This window comes from Miniopterus natalensis, chromosome X, assembly GCF_054644295.1.
Source record: "Miniopterus natalensis isolate mMinNat1 chromosome X, mMinNat1.hap1, whole genome shotgun sequence".
NCBI classification, from domain to species: domain Eukaryota; kingdom Metazoa; phylum Chordata; class Mammalia; order Chiroptera; family Miniopteridae; genus Miniopterus; species Miniopterus natalensis.
Genome location: NC_142103.1, coordinates 55,426,617 through 55,437,484, shown reverse-complemented (window position 1 = coordinate 55,437,484; position 10,868 = coordinate 55,426,617). Strand labels below are relative to the sequence as shown.

At 41.1% G+C, this 10,868-nt stretch overlaps 1 pseudogene; it reads left to right on the top strand.

Moving 5' to 3' along the window:
- Positions 1-5,942: 5,942 nt before the first annotated feature.
- On the top strand, positions 5,943-8,603 carry LOC107542903 (large ribosomal subunit protein uL2 pseudogene; annotated as a pseudogene).
- Positions 8,604-10,868: the final 2,265 nt, after the last annotated feature.

The window sequence follows — 10,868 nt, the reverse complement described above, 5'->3', positions numbered from 1 at the left end:
TAATAAAGTATCTAAATGTATGAACCAAAGAAGCCAGGAAGGGTCTAGAAGGTTAGAACTTTCTTCAAGGAACTTTCTCTTCCATTATCTAATGTGATAGTGAAGGTTTATTCCTCAGTTTTATAAATTATGAAATAGACATCCATAAATGTTACACAATGTACATGAGGTCACTCACCATGATTCTGAGTCAGTACATTTTCTGATCCAGTACTCTGTCTTTGTATGGCCCCTGATCATAAGATACTGAAAGTCAGATGGTGAGCAACAAGGAACAAAGAAAGAATGGAATTGCACAGAATGCCGATTTAGTCCCTAAATAATCAAGGAGTACTATTTGTAACCTATATCACACAACAACGCCTAGAAAGTCAAAGGAGGCATTGTCCTCGCACTGTCTGAACTGGAAAGTAATACTATCGGGCAACCATGCCTGTAAGTCTCCAGATAAATAAAAATAAAGTATGCAAATTTTCATCCTTAAAGGGTACACTCCATCTTCTAAATGCTCTTGGTTCACACACAAAAAAAAATCTTACTCCAAATGAGGAATATTTTGTTACAAAAGTAGTACCCTTGAGAAGACAGTGCTTAACACCAAGAGAATTTAATAATGGGATTTCATTCTGAAAGATAATTTTCCACAGGAGCCTTCCTGAACACCCAAAAATTAAACTATGGAGCAAAAGCCTATAAGCAAGGCCTGCCATAAGATTTCACCCTAATTTAAGCTTTCACAGGTTCCTAATGAAACAAATAGGGGGAACGATTCATTCATTGTATAGATTGGTAAATTGGTAAATTGAGGGATGTTGACTTCTATTTTGGTTTAAAGAGCTAGTAGCAGCATGAGGATACCAGAGTAGAGGTCTTTGGACTCGGATAACTTTGGTTGCACTTTAGTAAAATAACTCTGTTGACAAGCCTACGTTGTGTGTCAGATCTCTCTAGTGAGAACTGTAGGAATTGTATGGAGTTTAAAATCACTATAATGAACGTGGTATATTTCAAAAATAATGATACCTGTAAAAAGTAGTAGCTATAACCACTTTGATATCACTCAGCCATCAGGGAAAAAAGGATTATAATCAAGTAGTATTCCCTTAACACCTGGGATCTCAGCCTGGACTAACTAGGAGGACCTAAGAAGCAAACCAGCCCTACTCGGTTTGGCTCAGTGGTTAGAGTGTCGGCCTGTGGACTGAATGGTCCTGGGTTTGATTCCGGCCAAGGGCACATACCTCAGTTGCAGGCTCGATCCCCCGCCCAGGTCAGGGCGCATGCAGGGGACAACCAATAGATGTGTCTCTCACATCGATGTTTCTCTCTGTCTCCCTTCCACTCTCTGAAAAGCAATGGAAAAAATATCCTAGGGTGAGGATTAAAAAAAAAGAAAACAGAAAAAAAGAAGAAAATCAACTACCACCAGCAGCAATACTATCAGGCCACCTGACCAGTCTTAAACTCCTGCTCTATAGGCCATGAAATAATAGTATCACTAGGAACCTGACCCCACTATAAAATTTAACCTGTTTCAGGTTATTGTGTCTTTAACACAGGCTCCAATTGTTAAAGTAACTAGATCTGTCAAATACAGCTCTGTCCAAAAGAATTTTCTACAATTGTGGAAATATTCCATATATTTTAGACTTTGGGTTCTGGAAAATTTTCTTAACACTCAAAGGGCATCAACTACAAAAAAAAATTGACTTTATGAAATTAAAACATTTTATCCCACAAAAATAAACCTCAAAAGGTGAAAAGAGGAGCTATAAACTAGTTGCCCCGGAGTTCAGTGTCCAGATTCTGGTTCCAAGAGGGTGGCCAGGCTAGCAGATTACTTCCATTGGTTGTCACAGTAATTTCTTTCATGAGATCAGGTGAGATTAAGCTGCCAAAATGGTGATAATGTGACGATTTGGGGTGACTCTCACTCATATCGGAAACAGGACATGTTCACGCTCTAGGCTATCAAGGTCTACTGCAGATAACTAGGCTAAAAGAACTGCAGAGGTAAGAAATCTCTAGTTTTTAGGTACAAACAGGTTCGAAAAAGAGTAGTTGTGTTGGAAGTAGCAACAGTGTTGCTACCTTTTAAATTAGCCAGGTATGGTGCATTTGACAATTTAAAAAAAAGTGAAATGTTTTCTGGACCTGAAAAGGAAGAGATGATACATGGACATTATGAAGAATTTTCACATGAACTGTTGAATAAGCAAATATATATTTGCCCATTATTCTAAGTCTTCATTTCTAAATTACTATACCTCACATGAGCCCATCCATTTTATAATACATTTTAATCAGATTACTTATATAGAAAGGAACTCCATAACAATTTTTGCCTGTAAAAGGAAGTTTGTCCTTGGCTTTCATGCAGTGGCATTTAAAAAGGGATTTGATAAAGCATTCAAAATCAAATTAGCAGGCTGATGGGGGTCATTATCAGTGAAAAGCAGTTAAAGGAACAAAGACATACTATGCTATGCATCATACCTTGGAGCATCCCTGCTCTCTCCTCCCATTTATCACCTTCAGGCTTTACTTAATCCAAATGCATGCCATACAGCAGGAACTATGTGGGAGGAAGAAATCAAGTTCTCTTTTTTTAAAATTCCCGCTCAAATTCAAAAAAAGGCAGAAATGACCTGATTTTGCCACCAGATGGCAGCACGAAATTATCAAAGAAACACTGAGCCAGCCTGCAGGAAAGGAGCCAAGGTATTATAGGAAGGAAGCCCAACTAAGATCTGAGTTGAAGGGGGAAATGCCTTCTTTACACCAGTTCAGCATCAGAAGAAAGAGAGAAGGAAAAGTACTCAACTTCTCCTAATGTGAACACATCCTCCCCTCAGCGGAAATTTGTCCTTGGCTTTCATGCAGTGGCATTTAAAGAGGGATTTGATAAAGCATTCAAAATCAAATTAGCAGGCCGATGGGCGTCATTATCAGTGAAAAGCAGTTAAAGGAACAAAGACATACTATGATATGCATAACCTAAGAACACAGACAATTGTGTGGAGAAGGCTTGGGAAGGGTGTGGATGCCTGGTGGAGGAGATCAATGGGAGGGGGGAAGGGGGACATCTGTAATACTTTCAACAATAAAGTTAAAAAAAAAAAAAAGACATGAAAAAGTGAATACTTGAGGAAGGACTCTTTACAAACTTAAGGGACTGTCTGCAGTGGGAGAAAGAGATGGCTTAGCCTTGTTGTGTATAGCGCTATGTAAATATCTATATAAATAAAGATGTCTGAATACTCTAAGTTGTCCAAAGGTGGAAGAGACTGGCATCTCACCTCCAAAACTGGTGAGATGCCAATCTCTGAAGGTGTGTAAGCCAGTGGTGAATTTTGTGGGGATGCTATGGAGATAATCATCAGATAGTAAAGATGGGTCACATGCCCTGTAACATGCTTCTACTTAGCTCAACATCTTATGAACCTCATCAGAATATTTGGGAAATTTCTCTAATCCTGCCCCACCACACAGCATTTATGGTGTCCTTCAAGGGCATATTAGGACATTGGGAAAGGTTCTTATGTTTATAGAAGAAAGAACATGGAGTTACACATGTCAAAGCTCAGTGAATATATACTTAATAATTATAAACTTCACTATGTATATGCTTTTCATCAAAATTTAAAATTTTATAAAGGAATATTGAATTCTATTCATGATATACATATGGAAGTGTCAAAGTATATATGGAAGTCTGCAATTTACTTTGAAATGCATCAAAGCCTAAGATGAGTTAATGGATTGATAGATAGTTATATGATTAAAAATAAGTATAACAGCACGTTAGTGGTAGAACATTTGTGGGGGGTCTTCACTGTACTATTCTTTCATCCTTGCTGCAGGATTGAAAATTTTCATAATCAAAATGAAATATTAGGGGCAGGTGACATCACTGAGAATGAAAGAAGAGAGAGGTCCAAGGATTGATTCATCATCCACTGAAGCAACCATTACGCTGGAGAAAACGGTCAGAATTAACTTTTTCAGAACTCTAGAATCTAACAAAAAATAACTACAGAAAACAGAGGAGTACTTAATGAAGAAAGACTGCTAAAATACAGTAAAAGAGCATCGTGGCATTTTTGCTTACCAACCTCCCACTGCCATTTCCTAGCTGAACCACTGCTGTGTGGATGGCAGCCTACATTCTTATTGTGGTTTACTGGTGCCAGAGGGGACAATTATAGACCTTGTTCTGTAATTTTTAAAAAAAAATTAGACATTACTAAAACAGAACAAACACAGTACTATTATGATTAATTGAACACTAAAAATTTAGATAACCTAGATGAATTGGACAAATTCCAAGTAACATACAAACTACCAAATCTGGCTCAAGAAGAAACAGAAAACCTGAACAAACCTATACCAAGTAAGGAGATTAAATCAGTAACATAAAACCTCCCAACAAAGAAAAATCCAGGACCAGATGGCTTCACTATTGAAATCTACCAGAGGTTTGAAAAAGAATTAACACCAATAGTTTTCAAACTCTTCCAAAAAATAAGAAAGTAGGAAACATCTCCTAACTCATTCTACGACATCAAAGTCAAAGATACAACAAATAAAAGAAAGCTACAGGCTAATATTCCATATGTACATAGATGCAAAAATTCTCAACAAATACTAGCAAACCAAATCCAGCAGCATATTAAAAAGGTTATAAATCACTCCCAATTGGAATTTATCCCAGGAATACAACAGTGTTTTAATAAATGAATATCAATCAATGTAATACACCACATTGAAAGAATGAAGGAAACAAAATCTTTTTAAAAATATATGCTTTATTTATTGATTTCAGAGAGAGGAAGGGGGATGGAACCTAAAACCCAGGCATGTGTCCTGACCAGGAATCAAACTGTGACCTCCTGGTTCATGGGTCAATGCTCAGCCACTGAGCCAAGCCAGCCAGGCACAACATCTTAATTGATCCAGAAAAAGCATTTGATAAAATCTAACACTTTATCATTGTAAAAACAGTCAACAAACTAGGAATAAAAGGTAACCTCCTCAGCATTATAAAGGATATTTATTCATTAAAAAACACAGCTAATAGCACATTCAATTATGAAATTATGAAAGTTTTCCCCCTAAGATCAAGAACAAGACAGGGATGCCCACTTTCACCACTGGAATTCAACATTGTCCTGGATGTTTTAACCCCAACAACTAGGCAAGAAAGCTATAAAAGGCATCAGAATTGGAAAAGTAGCCCAACTGGTGTTGCTCAGTGGCTGAGCATCAACTCATTAACCAAGAGGTTCCCAGTTCAATTACAGGTCAGGACACATGCCCAGGTTACAGGCTTGATTCCCAGTAGGGGGAGTGCAGGAGGCAGCTAACCAATATAATGTTTCTCTCACTGATATTTCTATCTCTCTATCCCTCTCCTTTCCTCTCTCTTTAAAAAAGTCAATAAAAACTTATTTTTTTTAAAATTGAAAGAGTAAAAGTAAACTATTTCTATTCATAGATGACATGACTATATATAATATATATATAATCTTAAACATGCAGAAAAACTATTAGTGCTAATAAATTAATAAATGCATTCAGCAATGATGCAAGATACAAAATCAGTTGTATTTCTACACACTAGCAATGAACAGCTTGAAAGGGAAATTAAGAATATTATTCACAAAAGCAAAAAAAGTGGAAATAACCCAAATGCCCATCAACTGATGAATGGATAAAAAATGTGGTATAACCATACAATAGATTATTCAACAATTAAAAAATGAAATACTGAGGCATGCTACAAGGAAGATGAATCTCAAAAACATGCTAATTCAAAAAAACAAAAAAGCCACATATTGCATGATTCTATTTATGTAAAATATCCAGACAAAGCAATTCCATAGAATCAGAAAGGAAATTAGTGATTGCCAGGGGTTGGAAGGAGATGGGGGGAGAGGGTAATGGGAAGTGGCTACTTAATGGGAGAGGTTTTCTTTTGGGGTCATGAAAATGTTCTGGAACTAGACAGTGAAGATAGTTCCACCACATTTGAAGGGTTAAATGTAACTGAATTATATACTTTAAAATTATTAAAATAGTAAATTTATATTTTGTGTATTTTATCACAATTTTTTTAATGTTGGGGGGAAATTGGGGAGATCATGGAGATAGTGAAGCCCTGGGCCACAGTGTAGATAGTCTAACTGCCCTAATAAAGACACAGGTCCAGCTTAGCTGGTGTGGCTCGGTGGTTGAGCTTCCCCCATGAACAGGGTCACCAGTTTGATTCCGGGTCAGGGCACATGCCCAGATTGTGGGATTGATCCCCAGTAAGGAGCAGGCAGGAAACAGCCAGTCAATGTTTCTCTCTCGATGTTTCTATCTCTCTATCCCTCTCCCTTCCTCTCTCTCTAAAATCAATAAAAACATATTATATATATTTAAGTACATATATATGTATATATACACACTTTTCTTGTGTTTAAGAGAGAGACAGGTCCATCAGCTTCCAGCCATTTCAGCTACTCCAGCTAAGGTACCAAACCAGCGATCTTGGATTTTCCCGTCTTAGTCAAGCTGCCAGTTGAAAGAAGCTGTATGAGTGGCTTCAGACAATGCCATATAAATCATGAGAAGTAATAAATTGTTGATATTTTAAGCCAAAAATAAGAACATAAGTGTAGCCCCAGGTGATTCTGCAGGAATCAGTTTACTCCTTTGAAAACAGTAAGATAAGAGACTAGCCCTGCCGAGAGTGGCTCAGCAGTTGCGCATGGACCTACAATCCAGGAGATCGAGGTTCGATTCCCTGTCAGGGCACATGCCCGGTTTCTGGCTCGATCCCCAGTAGGGGGTGTGCAGGAAGCAGCAGATCAATAACTCTCTCATCATTGATGTTTCTATCTCTCTCCCTCTCCTTTCCTCTCTGAAATCAATAGAGACATAGAGACATAGTCAAAAAAAAAAAAAAAGCTACAGCTCGCCTTTCTCTTTCTTTCTCTCTCCCTCCCTCCCCCCTTCTTCCTTCCTTCCTTCCTTCCCCCTTCCTTCCTTCCTTCCTTCCTTCCTTCCTTCCTTCCTTCCTTCCTTCCTTCCTTCCTTCCTTCCTTCCCCCCTTCCTTCCTTCCTTCCTTCCTTCCTTCCTTCCTTCCTTCCTTCCTTCCTTCCTTCCTTCCTTCCTTCCTTCCTTCCTTCCTTCCTTTTTGTTTATCCTCACCCCAGGATATTTTTTTCACTGAATTTTAAAGAGAGTAGAAGGGAGGGAGGAGAAGAGGGAGAGAGAAACATTAATGTGAGAGACACATCAATTGTTTGCCTCCCCCTGCGCGCCCTGATGGGGGTGGGGGTGAGGCAGGGGAGCAACCCCGCAACCCAGGTACCTGCCCTTGACCAGGAGTCAAACCTGAGACCCTTCAGTTCCTGGGCCCACCCTCTGACCACCGAGCCATACTGGCCAAAGCTGCAGCTCACCTTTTAAAAAAGGACTGCAGTTGAGCATCTACCTAGGATCCAGGAGACTGCAGTTAGATTCCCAGTCAGGGCACATGCCTGGGTTGCCCCAGTAGGGGGCGTGCAGGAGGCAGCCGATCAACGACGACTCTCTCATCACTGATGTTTCTATCTCTCCCTCTCTCCGAAATCAATAAAGATATATTTTTTTTAAAAAGGAATTTAACAAATAAGCTTAACCTTGAATAAAATAATCCACAAGAAATTGACCCGGCCCCAATTCTGACTACCACAGGCACTCAGGGGTAAAAGAATAGCCGATCCTCTTTCGTCTGTGCTAGGCACCAGACTTCTTCCATGAGCCGCGGGAGCTTCGGGCCGAGGAAAGTCTCTGCTCAGAGGAAAAGGCACCACGCAGAGCAAAGGCGCCGGGCAGAGGAACAGTGCCGGCTCTGCGTTGGGTGCGCCTGAAACATGAGGGTGCCCCGTGTCTGCGTGCTGTGGACTTGGCAGAGCCGCATGGCTACATCTAGGGCATCGTAAAGGACATCATCTAGGACAAAAGGTCGCAGCGCACCCCTCGCCAAGGTGGTCTTCTGGGAACCTTACCGGTTTAAGAAGCCAACGGAACTGATGTTCGTCACCGCCAAAGGCATCCACACCAACCAGTTCTTGTACCAAGGCAAGACGGCTCAGCTAAACATCGGCAATGCACTCCCAGTTGGCACCATGCCTGACAACATCGTGCATTGTCTGGAGGAGAAGCCTGGTGACCCGGGCAAGCCGGCCGGAGCTTCCGGGAACTATGCCACCACTCTCTCCCACAACTGCGAAACCAAAAAGACCACAGTGAAGCTGCCCTCAGGCTCCACAAAGGTCATTTCCTCCGACGACAAAGCCGCAGTTGGTGTGGTGGCCAGAGATAGCCGCATTGATAAGCCTATCCTGAAGGCCGGCCACGCCTACCACCTGTATAAGGCAATAGAGGAATTGCTGGCCACGTGTGAGGGTGTAACCATGAACCTTGTGGAGCATCTGTTAGGAGGTGGCAATGGCTTTACATCTGCAAACCCTCCACCAATCACAGAGATGCCCCTGCTGGCAGCAAAGTGTGTCTCATCAATGCCTGTGAGACTACGCATCTGCGGGGAACCAAGACTGTGCAGAACTAGGTCTGGGGGCTCAACAAAAGTTTGTCCACCTGCCGGGCCGGTGCCTGGCTGAGCGGTTGAGCGTTGACCTAGGATCCAGGCGATTGGGGTTCAGTTCCCAGTCAGGGCACATGCCCGGTTGGGAGCTAGATCCCCAGTAGGGGGCGTGCAGGAGGCAGCTCTTCCTTGACAGTCTCATCATTTATGTATCTATTTCTCTCTCTCCCTCTCCTTTCTTCTTTCTGAAATCAATAAAGATATTTGATTTAAAAAAAGTTTATCCTCCTGTCAAAAAAATAAAAATAGAAGAGCCATACATGCCACTCACAACCACATATGATTTCTTTCTCACCCCTTCTCATATTAAACCTATTTAAACTGGAATATTAGACTATTTCACAGAGTTACTTTTCTGGTTAATATCAATCTAATGGGTTTTCTCAGGTCAGTGGTTCTCAAAGAGTGGTAGGTCCAGGAAACCCTTTTTGGAATGATAATTACTACTATACATTGAGCACTTATTTCATGCCAATTGCATTAGATATATTATTGCAGCCCTATCCAGTTTTGCTCAGTGGTTAGAGCATCAGCCATGGACTGAAGGGTCCAGAGTTCGATTCTGGCCAAGGGCACATACCTCAGTTGCAGGTTCCATCCCCGGCCCTGATCAGGGCACGTGCAGAAAGCAACCAATCGATATGCCTCTCTCACATTGATGTTTCTCTCTCTCTCCCTTCCACTTTCTCTGAAAAAACAATGGAAAAAATATCCTCAGGTGAGGATTCAAAATAAATAAATAAAATTTTAAAAAGAAAAATATTAATATATATACATACATATATAACTTCACTTGATTCTTACAAAAGTCATTATAAGTCATCTTCACCATACAGATACAAAAATAAATCTCAGAGATGTGAGGTAACCTGTCCAGGGTCCCACAAGCTGGGAATAGAATAAGCTGACATTTGAATTCTAAGGCACTGCTATCTTCCAATCAAGTTCAGTGTGAGAACAGCATAGTTTGCTTTTATCTCAGTGAAGATTTTTCTCATGTAAAGTTCTAAGGTTCCTAGGGAGTTCTTTTCCTTATTTTCATGCAAACATATTTTTTTCAGATCCTGTGCCCCAAATTCCTACAGCAAAAATAATGTAGTGCTATTTTACATCATTGTCAGGGAACAGATAGCAAGATAGAAAGAGATGAGCAATAACACAGCATGTTGTCTAGAAATGAAAATCAACCTTATCCACTGCAAATCACCAATTAAGCCACAGCAAACTTTGTTTCAAAGAGATACCTGCAGAATTTTAAATGGGAGATGCAGAGGTAAGATCAACCCAATGGTGAAGTAAGAGATACTTGCCTTCATCCTCCCATGAAAAACAACAATTGACAGTCATCCATGAAGGAAAATGACTGAGAGGACAAGTCCAATTAAAAACCTACACAAACCCAGAGGAGCAAAAAATGGAGAATAGTCATACAGAAGGGATTGCTGAGGAGATCAGCTCAGCTGAGATCTCTGGAGATAGCTAGGAGGAAAGAAGAAGGGAGACGACTATCAGAATTAGTCATGTGGTAAATGCCATCATGGTCTTTAGTGGCCTGCTCTGTGGAGGACCCCAGCAGCCTTGGCCTCTGAGGAATCCAACAGCTCCCATGAGAGCTGTGGACTCCTCACAGCTTTTCACAGTGGAGGAACCTATAATGTTTGTCAGTGCAGACCCTAGCAGTTTGCTCTGCAGAGGACACCAATAGCTTTCACCACTGAGGCAATCAAAAGCCATCACCACCACAGACCCTCCCCAACCCCAGAAAGGAAGATACTGTTGCACCCACCCCTAAGAATGAGTTGTTGTTGTGCTGCCCCAGGAAGAGGTCAGCCTCCCCAAACCCCATACATTCTCCACACTCCAAAATGTGGCTGTTCTGTCTGTACTTGCAGTTTAGACCCCAGTTCCAGGGCTACTTCATATACTCTCATGATCCAGACACCAGATATGCAGTTGTTCTTTGTGTATCTGTGTCTGTGTCTCAGACCCCTGAGTACCATGAGTGTGGGCTAGTCAATGCCCTTGACCCAGGGCCTCTGTCTCTGCAGGCATCTGTGCTTCAGACCCCAGATCCAAGGCAACTTGGAATGTGCCCATGTGTCAGGCATTGAAGCCATCTCTGCTACAGGCTAGCCAGTACTCTGGGCCCCAAAGCCATTATCATATGAAAGCCTATATTCAAGACTCCTACTCCAAGGTTGCTCCATGAGTGCCTGCACATCAGACATC